Below are 15,500 nucleotides of genomic sequence, written 5' to 3' on the forward strand. Positions count from 1 at the left end.
AGCTGTGCATCCCTTCTCTGCCTCAATCAAGGCGGAAGGGGGAAAAGAAGATGCAATTGTTGACGGCCTGGATGTACAGCGCATAAAAAGTGGGGGGAGAGAGAGAATTCTGTGGTGCAGTTAGCCAAGACCTCTCTCCTGTTTGACTTCATATTGGAAAACAAGATAGGCCTCTGTGGCGATAATGAAGCTGAAAGAGAAGGGATAATATGAGCAGGGTGCTGTGTGTGTGTGTGTGTGTGTGTGTGTGTGTGTGTGTGTGTGTTTAAATTCTCGACATTCTTTGTGCACTTTTGAAGAATTTATAAACTGTAAGATATTTGCCAGAACACAATTGGTTCTTGATCAGGAGCTGGGGAGGATCTCTGTCGATAGAGAGCGCTGTGTTCATCCCCAGTTCTGAATAAACACTGAGGGGTAGTACACGCCATCATCTCAGGACTCAGAAGGCTGCGGCAGGAGGATAAGAAGTTCAAAGTTGTCCTTGACTACATATCAAGTTTGAGGCCAGCTTGGGCTACATGAAATCCTGTCCAAAAAAAACAAAAACCAAAACAACAACAACAAAAAACCCCACAACTTCTTCCTGTCATTGCACAGTATGAAGCTGTTGATCTTCTTTGGTTGTCTTCACAGGTACCAAGCCAAAGTTGTCATATCTCAGGTAGAAAGTGCTAGAAGCTTCTGATGAAAGGTACAGTGGGAAGAAGCCCTTGAGACAGCATTGACAGTCTAGCTTTGCCTACCTGTGTCCTTAGCAACCCGAGAAAACCCAGAACCTCTCTAGATCTCAGTTTTTCTATCGCCTGCCCATCTCCAACTGCCTGTACTGGTGACCTACGGCCTGGAATGTGCTAGGCAAATGCCCCAAACAACTGAGCCATGCCCCAGCCCTTTGCAGGGCGAGGGGAATTCTAGGCAGGTGCTCTACCACTGAACCACACCCTAGCCCCTCACTGGGGGATTCTAGGCAGGTGCTCTACCACTGAGCCACACCCCAGCCCCTCACTGGGGGATTCTAGGCAGGTGCTCTACCACTGAACCACACCCCAGCCCCTCACTGGGGGATTCTAGGCAGGTGCTCTACCACTGAACCACACCCCAGTCCCTCACTGGGGGATTCTAGGCAGGTGCTCTACCACTGAACCACACCCCAGTCCCTCACTGGGGGATTCTAGGCAGGGGCTCTACCACTAAGCCACACCCCAGTCCCTCACTGGGGGATTCTAGGCAGGGGCTCTACCACTGAACCACACCCCAGTCCCTCACTGGGGGATTCTAGGCAGGGGCTCTACCACTGAGCCACACCCCAGTCCCTCACTGGGGGATTCTAGGCAGGGGCTCTACCACTGAGCCACACCCCAGTCCCTCACTGGGGGATTCTAGGCAGGGGCTCTACCACTGAGCCATACCCCAGTCCCTCACTGGGGGATTCTAGGCAGGTGCTCTACCACTGAGCTACACCCCAGTCCCTCACTGGGGGATTCTAGGCAGGTGCTCTACCACTGAGCCATACCCCAGTCCCTCACTGGGGGATTCTAGGCAGGGGCTCTACCACAGAGCCACACTCCAGCCCCTCACTGGGGGATTCTGGGATAGCACTCTACCACTGTGTGAGGCACACTAACCCTAGGAGCTCAGTTTGGTTTTTCATGGAGTTTGTTGTTTTGAGATACAGCTCTTTGAAACCCAGTCTGTTCTTGGAATCCTAGTCCTTCTGCCTCTACCTCCCAGGTCCTGGGATTAGAGGCATGAACTCTCATGTTCAGCGAACCCAAATTATTAATGTAGAATTATTGGCAACCTTGGGCAGTTGGTCAGAGACAGCTTCATGATGCAGCCAAGATGTGCTTTTCTGAGACCTTTTACTTAAACAGAACCAAGATTCTTGATTTGTCTGCAGGAAAGAAATTCGGAATAAACTGGCATCGAGCAGTGTTAATTTATTAGAAAGAGCTTTTGACACTGATTTTAGCACAGATGCTAACAGAAAGGCTCTAAGAGGAGGGACACACTCAAAAGCAATATAGCTTCTCAAGAGAAGAGCCTGTTCCCATGACTTAGCAGCAACCATCCATGTATAGGATTGTGGTTGCTTCTGAAACTACATCTAAAATGGTTGCTAAGAAATCCTTTCTTCTCTTTCAATAAATGAGACTGTAGGGGGGCCCTACAGATAGGTACATTGGCTAGGACTACAAGCTGATAAGAACCTGGGTCACAGCTCAGGCAGGTTGATCTTTGTGAGCTTGAAACCAACTTGGGTTATAGAGTGAGTTCCAGGACAGCCAGGGCTACACAGAGAAACCCTGTCTCAAAAAAAAGAGGGAGGGAGGGGAAATGAGAGAGAGAGAGAGAGAGAGAGAGAGAGAGAGAGAGAGCGAGAGAGAGAGAGAGAAAGGAGAAGAGAAGAGAAGAGAAGAGAAGAGAAGAGAAGAGAAGAGAAGAGAAGAGAAGAGAACCTGGGCCTGGGCCACAAGGGTTAAGACAAGTCTTCACTACATAGGAATTCTTGTGATATTCCTAACACTTTACAGGCTTGCAGTTGAGAAAGGAGAAAGGCCATTCTTAGAGATTATAGTGTTCAAGCCTGTTCTGTATGGTCCGAAGAATGATTTATGCTTTTGGTTTTTAATGAGTGAATTCATTAAGTATATAGCAAGCAAAAGGCAAAGACTGAATATGAACAGAGAGAAGAAACAGACCGTCAAATCTGGCGCTGGCCTCCTCCAGCAGGGAGCGCTGCAACAGTTCAGCTGCGGGAGGTGACCACAGGTGATTATCAAAACCGGGGCTTACAAACATCCAGCAGAAATCAGATGCGGAGGGTGCGTTGAGGCAGCCAGCTGGATTCTCGATCAAGAGCCTCCAGGTGGAGCAGCGTAGTCCCTCAAGTGAGGCTGTCAACAAAGATCAGTAGAGAGCTAGCAAACACGAATACCCTCATTGTGAGCAGTGAAATTTACCTATCGATATCTATCTGCCTGCCTGCCTGCCTATCTGTCTGTCTACCTACTATCTATCTATCTATCTATCTATCTATCTATCTATCTATCTATCGTCTATATATCTATCTATCATCTATCTTTCTATCTATCTCTATCATCTATCTATCTATCTATCTATCTATCTATCTATCTATCATCTATCTAAAGTATCCATCTGTCTATCTAGTCTTACTATGTAGCCAAGGCAGTCTCCAATCCACAATCCTCCTGCCTCATCTTCCTGATGAGGATTTCCCTTAAATCCCCAGCTGGTAATTTAAAAAGTGCCCTCCTCTTCCCTCCTCTCTTGAACCCAGGCAAGCACTCCACCAACGGTGAACATCTCCAGACCGTCTCTGGAGAGTCTGGGTACCTTCTCTTTCTTCCTATCTTCCTTTCTTTCTTTTTGACAGGGTCTCACTTGCTTTGATAGGATCCATCTCTTCTGGAGGGACGACGGAAGCTCATGAGACTCCCCAAAGTAACAAACTTTACAAGTTTGACAAGAGCCACCAAGCTGCCTACTGCAAACTCTCTGACCTGCATAGCAGCTGCCTATAAGATAGTGAAGCCCATTAAGGGAAAGCTAATGCCCTCTCTGATCTAACCGCAGGATGAGGGCATTGTATACTATGAGCCTATAGTGGTTTGGAAGAAAATGGTCCCGAAAGGGAGTGGCACTATTAGGAGGTGTGGCCTTGTTGGGGAAAGTGTGTCACCATGGGGGCAGGTTTTAAGGTCTCTTAAGCTTCACTCAGTGTGACAATCTGTCGACTTCCTGTTGTCTCTGAGTGAAGAAGTAGCACTCTCTCCTCCAGCACCACATCTCCCTGCACGGCACCATGCTCCTGCTCCCCTCCATGATCACAGTGGACTGAACCTCTGAAACAGTAAGCAGCCACCCCAATTCAATGTTTTTCTTTATGAGAGATGCCATGATGAAGTGTCTCTTCATAGCAATAAAAGCTCAAACTAAGACAGAGGCCCTCCCTTAAGAGTTAATCGAGCTGAGTTGTCAGTCATCTGACTAGGTTGTCAATCATCTGACCCATCAAGAAACCCGAGTCACCTGAAAACATGCTGAGGAGATGGGAGGAATAATTATCCCCTTGAAGACATAATGTCCTTATACACTGTGCCTAGAAGCCCTTCCCTCAGTGAGCTCCCTCACCACCAAGCCTGCCCACTTTTCTTTTTCTTCTTCCTCCTCCCCTTTCCAATACTAGCCCACATCCTAAGCATGCTAATCCATGAACTTGTTTGTTTTTTTGAAGATTCCTTCACCCTATTGCTTGCCGATTTCTGTTGCTGGCCCTGACTTAGAACCTCTGACTTTCTATCTTCTTCCCTACTTTTATCCTCCCAGCACCTGCTGGGATTCTGTTTTTTTGTTTTTTGCTTTTTTTCCCCTCTCAAAGTCTAAAAAATTGCCCAACTTCAAATTCGAGCCAGATTTAAATTTCTTTTCTCAAAAGACCAAGAACTTGCAAAAAATGAGCCCCAAATTCTCCATAACAAAGGGGGTGTGGGAAATAGTGTGATTCTGAGGCCTGCCTCCAAACAAGCTTAGACAGGAAGCGCTCTGGTCTCCTGCTATGGCAGACTGTGGACACCAGAGGGAGCCATGAGAACACAGTTTAGTTGAACCTGACAGGTGGAGCCCATGAGAAGGTGATGGGACAAACTTGGAGATCCAGGACAGGAATGTTATCACACTGAAGTAAGGATGACTCCGAGCTAGCTCTCCAGAGGTCAGGCCAGCTGGTGTGAGCATCCCATACACGGAACTCCTGCTGTATCCTGCTTCGTCCCTTGTCTTTTTATCATGTCTCCCTTCTCCTACCTATCTCATTTGAAGACTCAAGGCTCTAAGTTGTTTGTCTTCTCTAAATTGGAGTGGTTGACTCATACAGTTTCCTTAAAGGATGCTTTAAAAGGTCTAGAAGGAAGTATGTCTTCACACAAGGTCATTCATTGGAAGGCTAACGTGCTGGAACCTCACTCCCAGCCCCTCACATCCAGGGGCTCTCCCTTGAGAAATCCTGAGCTCAGAAGACCCGCTTGCAATCTCTCAGATATCATGGAATCCCTCTAAGAGATCACTGGTCATCTTGTGTGTCCCATCAAAGCGTCCCTATGGGAGGTCCCTGGTCATCTTGTGTGTCCCATCAAGGCACCCCTGTAGGAGATCCCCGGTCAACTTTTTTTTTTAAAATTTATTATGTATTTGGATTCACCTTCTTATTTAGCTTCTCTAGGAACATGAATTATAAGCTCAATGTCCTTTATTTATGACTAGAAACCAAATATGAGTGAGTACATCCCATGTTCCTCTTTTTGGGTCTGGCTTACCTCACTCAGGATAGTGTTTTCTATTCCCATCCATTTGTATGCAAAATTCAAGAAGTCCTTGTTTTTTACTGCTGAGTAATACTCTAATATGTATATATTCCATACTTTCTTCATCCATTCTTCCATTGAAGGGCATCTAGGTTGTTTCCAGGTTCTGGCTATTACAAACAATGCTGCTATGAACATAGTTGAGCATATACTTTTGTTGTATGATAGGGCCTCTCTTGGGTATATTCCCAAGAGTGGTATTGCTGGATTCAGGGGTAGGTTGATCCCGAATTTCCTGAGAAACGGCCACACTGCTTTCCAGAGTGGTTGCACAAGTTTGCATTCCCACCAGCAATGGGTGAGTGTACCCCTTTCTCCACAACCTCTCCAGCAAAGGCTATCATTGGTGTTTTTTATTTTAGCCATTCTGACAGGTGTAAGATGGTATCTTATAGTTGTCTTGATTTGCATTTCTCTGATCGCTAAGGAACACATAGGCATCTTCCTGAATATTAACCTTCATCAGGCAATGAAGGGAGACAAAGACAGAGACCCACATTGGAGCACTGGACAGAAATCTCAAGGTCCAAATCAGGAGCAGAAGGAGAGGGAGCATGAGCAAGGAACTCAGGACCGCGAGGGGTACACCCACACACTGAGACAATGGGGATGTTCTATCGGGAACTCACCAAGGCCAGCTGGCCTGGGTCTGAAAAAGCATGGGATAAATCCGGACTAGCTGAACATAGCGGACAATGAGGAATACTGAGAACTCAAGAGCAAGGGTTTTTGATCCTACTGCACGTACTGGCTTTGGGGGAGCCTAGGCAGTTTGGATGCTCACCTTACTAGACCTGGATAGAGGTGGGCGGTCCTTGGGCTTCCCACAGGCCAGGGAACCCTGATTGCTCTTCGGGCTGAGAAGGGAGAGGGACTTGATCGGGGGAGGGGGAGGGAAATGGGAGGCGGTGGCGGGGAGGAGGCAGAAATTCTTAATAAATAAGTAAATTTAAAAAAATAAAAAAAGAGTAAATGATATCTCTTTGAATAAATGTGAATTAAAATAAAAAAATATTATGTATACAATGTTCCTCCTGTACACCTCTATACCAGAAGAGGGCACCAGACCTCATTATAGATGGTTATGAGCTATCATGTGGCTGCTGGGAATTGAACTCAGGACCTCTGGAAGAACAGCCAGTGTGCTTAACCTCTGAGCCATCTGTCCAACCCAATTCCTGGTCATCTTGTGTGTCCCATCAAGGCATCCCTCTAGGAGATTCCTGGCCACCTGTGTGCCCACCAGGACTGGGGCAAGAGAAACTGTCTCTTGGTGTGATTTCAAGCGGGTGCTGAGGGTTGCTGCCGAGCTGCCTAGCTGCCTAGCCACACTTCCCCATCCCCCACAGCACTGCTCCCAGAACCACCAGCCTCTGGTTTCCACTTTCTGCCCTTTCCCCTTTACAGGGAATGTCTCAGTCATGAGGAGGATGCCAGTCCCCTCTACATACGCACCCCAGAACACTGGAGGACATGCAGGGGTTATTCTGCTCAATATATTTTAAGAAGCACACACAGAGCCCTGGGAAAGGCTTCAAACCAGGTCTGTGCATGTAGGGGAATACCACAGTCAATTTTAGTAAATGGTACAGTTAATACCAGTTAAGTACAGAGGTGAGATTCAGAGCATTTAGCTGTCACCATCATTATTGATTTTTTTTGAGACAGGTTTTCTCTATGTAATCGTCCTGGCTGTCATGGAACTCACCCTGTAGACCAGGCTTTCCTCGAACTCAAAGATATCTGCCTACCTCTGTGTCCCAAGTGCCGGGATTAAAGATGTGCCACCATTACCCAGCGCATTTAGCTATCACTGCAGTGCTGGGCTGGTGATGGAATTCAGTGCCTTGTAGGTGCTCAGCAAGCACTTGACCACTGAGCCACACCCCAGCCCCTCACTGGGGGATTCTAGGCAGGTGCTCTTCCACTGAGCCACACTCCTGCCCCTCACTGAGGGATTCTAGGCAGGGGCTCTACCACTGAGTCACATCCCAGCCCCTCACTGGGAGATTCTAGGCAGGGGCTCTACCACTCACTGAGCCACACCCCAGCCTCTCACTGGGGATTCTAGGCAGGTGCTCTACCACTGAGCCACACCCCAGCCCCTCACTGGGGGATTCTATGCAGGTGCTCTACCACTGAGCCACACCCCAGCCCCTCACTGGGGGATTCTAGGCAGATGCTCTACAGCTGAATCATGGTTCCCGTCTACACAAAAGTCTTGTCCAGGGCGGGATAACTAAGTTGAGGTGAAGAGAGAGTCAGGCCAGGGCATAAAGGGCACAGACATTTAGAAGCAAGCAGAGCAGGACTTGGCAGAGAGGTAGGGAGGCAGAAACAGGAGGGTGCATTGTCCAAACTCCTTCTTGAGGAACAGAACCGATAGAATGAATTTATATGGGGGATTTATTAGAATAGATTACAGGCTATGGTGCAGCTACTGACTGTCTACCTAAGGAAACCCCAAGATTCCAGTAGTTGTTCAGGATGAGGGTGGATATCTCAGCTGGTCTTCAGTAGATGCCAGAATCCCAAAGAAGTAGACTCTAAGGCTAGCTGAAGGAATGGACTTGCCAGTGAGCGCAAGCAGGCAAAGAGAGCTTCCTTCTCCCTTGTCCTTTATATAGGAAAGTGTAATCCTGACTAAAGGTGGATCTTCCTAGCTCAAAACACCTAGGTTAAAAGGGGGGAAGGGAGTTCCTTCCCCTTCAAATGATTTAATTAAGGAAATTCCTTCAGAGGTGTAGCTAATTCTAGATGTAGTCAAGTTGACAGACAAGAATAGCCCTCACACCAGGTGGTGGTGGCACACGCCTTTAATCCCAGCACTTGAGAGGCAGAGGCAGGCGGATCTCTGTGAGGCCAGCCTAGTCTACAAGAGCAAGAGTTAGTTTCAGGACAGGCTTCAAAGCTACAATGAAACCCTGTCTCGAAACAGACAAACAAACACACAAACAAAAAACAGCCCTCACAGTGGGGTCAGGGCTGTTCCAGAAACTCAAACAAGAGTAAAAGAAGAAAGGAAGATAGAAAAAGAGAGAGATCGAGAGAGAAATGTAGTCAATGTAGTGATAGAAACCAAGAAGGAGGAGCCTGACCATTCTGCTGTGAAGGAAGAAAGCCCACTACTGTTCAGTTTCAACCAGATTTAGGAGCGCACAAAGCAAAGCCTGCCTTTGGCCACCAGGGGGCACTCTGGGCCAGCTCATCTGAAAAACTTCCACAGGAAATAGGCAGAGCATGTGTTTAGTTTGTGAGTTTCTCTATGTCCTTGGGGTTTTCTCCTTCCTTTTGGCAGGGAGCTGTCTTATTTTTGTTTAGATGAGGTCTCCCTGTGTTACGCAGTCTGTACTGAAACTTACTATGTAGCCTTCTGGTACCTCTCATCCCTGTGTGCAGAGCAGGCTGTTCCGTACCTGGCTCTGTGGCATCTCCTGTGTTCACAGACGCTTCTATGCACTGACCACAGCTAGGGGGTTGGTTCTATGCTCCACTCCATCATATACCATCGGAGGAAAATTAATGCGTTCAGTGTGACACCTCAAGTTAGAACACGTAGCATGAGTTAGCTGTGAAGCTGGGGCCGAGAGAGGAATTTAGGCAACTCGCGGAAGAAAGCCTCGCTGTGATACACAGCCTTCCCGGGATGCACAGCCTTCCCGGGATGCACAGCCTTGCCGGGATGCACACAGCCTCGCTGGGATGCACACAGCCTCGCTGGGATGCACACAGCCTCGCTGGGATGCACAGCCTTGCTGGGATGCACAACCTTCCCGGGATGCACAGCCTTCCCGGGATGCACAGCCTTGCTGGGATGCACAGCCTCGCTGGGATGCACAGACTCGCTGGGATGCACACAGTCTTGCTGGGATGCACACAGCCTTGCGGGGATGCACACAGTCTTGCTGGGATGCACACAACCTTGCTGGCATGCACAAGCAGTTGTCTGTATCACTTCCTTGGGTTAATAAACATAAGGGTCCAGATACGCATTTCAGTGACTGGCAAAGACCCGCTTTATGCTTCATATATGATGCCTTCTTACTGTGTCCTCCCTTGCCGGGAAGGGAAGTCAGCTCTGGAGTCTGCATTAAAAGGGCACTAATTTCCCGTGTAAGCACCCCACCCTCACAGACTCTGCCTCTGAAGACTCTGCCTCTCAATACTGTCAAATTGAGGATTAAATGTCTATTTAAGGAGTGTGTGTGTGTGAGCATGTGTGTGTGCACATGCGCATGCGCGCGCGGCATTTCTACACACACGCACACAACGGCTCAGTGTTCCTTTGTCCAATGTGGCCATGCTGAATCAATCTCTATGTTGTTTTCACTATTGTTTTTCTGTTTAATTGGCTTATTGAGGGCTGGTGCCTGAGCCCGGCTTATTAGAGCTGCCAGGGCCTAGACTCTGACCCTAACAATGCCAGTAACAGCAGGGTCTTATGTCAATTCTTCTACCCTAGTTCCCCAAGGGTTGCCATGCCCAGTTTCTCGCCTCTTATTGCAATTTAATGAACTTGTTTTTTCTACAGTGCTGAGAATGGAGCCTAGAGTCTCGTGCATTCTGTAAAGAGTCCCCAGTGCCATCACCCACTGAATATGACACCCGGATAAGACAGCTCTGGCCTCCCCACTAAATGTCATTTAAATACTCTCTATAAAATGCTGCTGCAGACCCTTCAGACTCTCCTCTGTGTGAAGACACATCTGCTAATTGCAGTTACCTCTGGCTCCCAGGGCTATTATACATTGAAGTGGTTTGAAAAACCAGGGGTGTCTGAGGTTTGTGGAAGCTGCGATTCACATCACACAATTGCATTCCCCTTTAGCAAGCCATATTTTGAGTCTTTTAAGGCCCAGAGAAGATGCTTGAAATGCGAGAATGTGGGTAGGAAATGAAGGAATGCAAATTAAACACATGAGATCCTTTTGGGTGGACTCGGAAGTGTTTTAGGCAATAGTGATTGCGAAGTGATTCCAAAACATTTTAACAAGCTGGGAAGAACCTTTCCCCAGCTCTTTAAAGGGAGGCATGGGCTGTGGGCATGGCTCAGTTGATGGAGAGCTTGCTCATCTTGCACAGAGCCCTGGGTTCCATTCAAAGCACAGCATAAATCAGGCTGGATTGTCATCACTATAATCCCAGCATTCGTGGAGTGGAGGCAATAGGAACAGAAGTTCAAGGTCATCCTCAGGAATGTAGTAAGCCTCCATTCGTGGAGACCATGTCTCAAAAAAGCAAATCAAAAAGAAATCTAAATATCTACAATAATTAAGTTAAATGTCAACTTGGCACAATCTAAACTCACCCAGGAAGAGACTCTCAATTAGGGATTGCGTAGACCAAATTGGTCTGTGGGCGTATCCGTAGGCAAGTCTATAGGAGTTGGTCTTGATGACCTTACTAGATCTGGGAAGACCCTCCCTGAATGTGGTTGACACCTTCTGGTAGCCACCAAGATAAAAGGACACAGGAGAAGGAAGGCCTCACTTTTTTGCCTGCTTGGTGTTTACTTCTGCTGGCGAGTTCATCTGCCTTGTTGCTGTAGCCGCTGATTCTCTCGCTGATGTTGGAACCCATCTTTTCAGCTTTCCGATGTGGACTGATGGCTGGAGACCATCCAGAAGTCCTCCCAGCCTTTGGACTGCTGAGGTACCCAGCCTCATGGGTGCTCAGCCTCTCCCATGTGAAGACGTCATGGACCAACTCTGAAGGGATCATGTAAGCCAATCTAATGAATCCCCTTGTAATACGAATGTATGTTATTGGTTCTGTTCTGAAACAACCCTCACGAACACCACACCTAAAATCATTATTACTATAAAAAGACACCTCCAGGGTTCTTTTAGGAGAAGACTAATTTGCTAGCTTCTGGGGTATATAATTTGTTTTCCTTATTACTTATTTGTTATTCATTCATCTGTTTGCTTTTTGAGACAAGGTCTCCATCAACTCCATTACTACGTAGCCACGGCTGGACTTGAACTTGCAATCCTCCTGTCCCAGCTTCACCAGTTCTAGGATTATAGTTTGTGTACTAGTTTGTACATGCCTAGTTTGTGTACACGTGACGATTTTAACTTCTAAAAGTTTGTTTATGTGTGTGTAATATAGATATGTGTATATATATGAGTGTGTGTGTGTGCGTGTGTGTGTGTGTGTGTGCGCGCGTGCGCATGTGGGCATACACCTGCCACAGTGGGCCTATGTGGGTATATAAAGGCTGGAGGAGAACCTCAGGCTTTGGTCTTTGCCTTCCACCTCATTTAAGACAGGGTCTCTTACTGTGTTCACTTCTGTGTATTCCAGGGGTGCTGGCCACTCTTATGTCAACTTGACTCAAGCTAGCATTATCTGAAAAAACGGGGACTTAAATTGAGAAAAATGTCTCTATAAGATCCAGCTGTAGGGCATTTTCTTAATTAGTGATCAGTGACTTGGGTGGGTGGTGCCCTCCCTGTGATAGAGGTCCTGGGTTCTATAAGAAAGCAGGCTGAGCAAGCCAGTAAGCAGCATCCGCCATGGCCTCTGTATCAGCTCCTGCCTCCAGGTTCCTGCTCTGCTTGAGTTCCTGTCCTGACTTCCTGCAGGGATGGACTATGGTGCAGAAGTATAAACCAAACAAACCCTTTCTTCCTCCCTACTGTGCTTTTAGTCGTGGTGTTTGTGGTGGTTTGAATGAAAACAGCCCCATAGGCTTACAGGGATGGTCACTATTGGGAGGTGTGGTCTTGGAGTAGGTGTAATGTTATTCGAGGAAGGATGTTACTGGAGGTGGGCTTTGAGGTGTCAGATATTCAAGCCAGGCAAGTCTTTGTCTCTTTTTGCTGCCTGTGGATTAAGATGTAGAAGTCTCAGCTCCTTCTCCAGCACCATGTCTGCCTACATCCCACTATGTCCCACCGTGGGGATAATGGACTAAACCTCTGAAACCGTAAGTCAGACTCAATTAACTGTTTTTGTTTATAAGAGTAGCTGTGGTCATGGTGCCTCTTCACAGCATTAAAACCCTAACTAAAAAAGTATTTCATCACAGCAATCGTAAGCCTAAGACATATGCTAATAAACCAAGATACCAGGCTCGATGGCTTTTGACATTCTGGGGGATTTTCCTGTCTCCACCTCCCATCTGTGAGAAATTATTTTTACTGCCAGAAGTAGCTAGCCCATCAAGAGCTAATATTCCATAACACCCATCTCCATTTATAACATGCCTGATTGCAATCAACCAGCTCCTGAGACTTGAATATCACACCCTTCCCTTCACGCAGGTTAGCTGATTGTAGGTGGAGTTTCTCTGTCTTGGCAGCTGCTTCCTAAATAACCACTCAGAGGCTTAATATTAATTATAAATGCTTGACCAATAGCTCAGGCTTATTCCTAGACAACGCTTACATTTAAATTAACCCATATTTCTTATCTATGCTTTGTGATGTGGCTTGGTACCTTTTCTCAGTAGAGCAAGCCCATCTTGCCTCTCTCTGCATCTCCTTATGACTCCTGACTCCACCTTTCTTCTTCTGAGCATTCTCAGCTTGGTTTTTCCACCTAACCTTATCCTGTCCAGCTATTGGCCAGTCAGTTTCTTTATTAAACCAATCACAGAGACATATACTCACACAGTGTAAAGGAATATTCCACAGTCAATCCTGTCAGACCTTGGGTGGGGCTTCTTCATTGGGATGATGTAGTGAGCCGGACAGGATTGCCATTACAAGATGGCGCAGACATCCTGTCTTGTTGGTAATGTACAACTCCATATTTGGCTATGCCTTTGAGAGCTGCGTGTCCCCTGCTTCCTGCATGCGCCGTGGATGAGGATCCTTGAGCCTATCCCGATGCGGTCTGGTGTCAGCTGTTGGTGGCAGCCAATCACAGGGCGACCCGTGTGCCAATTCCCTATTTAAGCAGCTGCCTAAGAGCCCTTCACCCCTTCGCTTCATGCTGTCTCTCCCCTTAGCTCCCTGCCCCTTCACTCCCTGCCCTTTCGCTTCATGCTCTCCCTGCCCTTCCCTTCCTGCCCCTTGTTTTCCTGCCCCTCTTGTTTCCTGCTCCCCATCAATCAAGGACACTCCAGTAAAGCGTGATCTGAGTGGAATCCTGATGTGGTGGTTGTTCTTTCTCGCAGGTTAAGAGGTCCGCCACAGGATGAGATGCAGTTTTTGCCTGCTTTAGAGTAAAATCTAAGTGTACTTTCTGACCTGTTGAGCTTGCTAGTCCAGTTCGGGTCATGGGTCATTGTGCCCACCCCCTTTCTTTTTTTACAAAAAGAAATTGTGCCTTGCTGAGTTGCTTTGGTTTTGTCTGTGCTATTTATTTATTTATTTGGTGCATCACCAAGAATACTCTTTCCCAACACATCTCCCCAAAGGAATGCTCATATTACAGACAGGTGCTATCACATCTGGCTTTTATGTGGGTCCTGGGGATTTGAACTTGGCTCTTCACATTTGTACAGTGAATATTTTAGCTACTGAATTATGTCGTTAGCATAAAATTATTGAGCAAAGAGAGGATTTTCTCTGTGATATTTCCTTCCATGGGGTTGGGGTATAAGGAATAATTTTTTTTTTTTACTATGAATAAGAAAGAAAGTTGAAACCAGAGGTGGATTCCATCATACCCAGGTTGGAGAACAAATTATCTTCTTGGCAGCATTCACAAAAGCTGGCTCAGTGGCCACTGAGCACGGAGCTTTTGTGACCTAATCTCCCAACGGCCCCAACTTGTAGCACTGTATTATGGGTCTGATTTCTAGCCTGAGTTCTGGGGGAAAGGAAAGGAGACATAGATTCAAAGGCCGATTGGTGATAGTTGGTATTCATTGACAACTTGAGTGTATTTGAAACCACCTAGAACATACCTCTCTGACATGTCTATAGGAAAGCTTCCAGAAGCTTTAACTGAGGAGGGAAGACCCGCTCTGAATGTCAGTGCCTGGAGTCCTGGATTAAGTAAGAAGGAGAAAGTGGACTGAGCAGCAGCATCCACCTCTCTGCTTCCCACAGTGTGACCAGCCACCTCACGCTCCTGCTGTCGCTTCCTGCCTTTGTCACCATGATAGAACAGACCCTTGCCCTGGCTAGTTTGGGGTCAACTTGACACAAGCTAGAGTCATCATGGAGGAGGAAGCCTCTGTTGAGAAAATACCTCCATGAGATCAGGCTGAAGGCAAGTCTGTAGGGCATTTTCTTAGTGATTGATGGGGGAGGGCCCAGACCATTCTGGGTGGTACCACCCTTGGGCTGGTGATCCTGGGTTTTATAAGAAAGCAGGCTGAGCAAGCCATGAGGAGCAAGCCAGTAAGCAGCACCTCTATGGCCTCTGCATTAGCTCCTGCCTCTAGGTTCCTGCCCTGCTTGAATTTTTGTCTCTACTTCCTTCAGTGATGAACAGCAATACGGAAGTGTAAGCCAAATAAACCCTTTCCTCCCTGTTAGGTTGGGAGCGTAGGTCCCAGTCCCTGGTATCTATCTCAGCCCCCAGGCCTGGTCTGAACTTCAAATCCCAGCAGGCCACTCCCCAGGGTACTTAAGTGATCCCCCAAAAGAAAAACACGTGGTCTCCCTTTTTTCCTCCCGGGGGTTGCGTTCCTGTGGCTTCCCGGTTTCCCCCTCGGGACCACCCGAGGGCACAGATCTCCCATTAAACCTGGATATTTCTTAATTTGGCTTGTTTTGATTTGGCTTGATTGGGAATTTTTGCGTCGTCAGAGAGCTCGCTTAGGAAATATTCCTAACATTTGGAGGTTCCCGCCGACCTAGGGCAGGTCCTTTTCATGTGGCAGACTGTGTTGAAAGGCCCTAGTCTGCAGTTCGTGCTCTCTACGGCATGCTTAAAACTGGCTTCTGGGCTACAGCGGCTGCGTCTGGTGAGTCCCTTTTCTTGTTTATGTTATAGGGTTTTAGGGGACCCATTCGTACTTATTTTTGTCATTTTCGGATTTCCATTGAAGTCGTGAGCTCACGCTGGGAATTCGAATCAGGTTGCAGTCAATCCTGCGGGATCGGGCTTGGCTGAGGCGGAGATCTGTGTGTACCGGGACGCTGGGCATTCAATCTCCGCACCCCTTTGGACCTAAGAGCCATCTTGGTGGACCCACTAAGGTGGACT

The sequence above is a fragment of the Microtus oregoni genome, unplaced genomic scaffold, assembly GCF_018167655.1.
Source record: "Microtus oregoni isolate MIOR12 unplaced genomic scaffold, Mior012 000003F_ref0000135, whole genome shotgun sequence".
Classification (NCBI taxonomy): Eukaryota; Metazoa; Chordata; class Mammalia; order Rodentia; family Cricetidae; genus Microtus; species Microtus oregoni.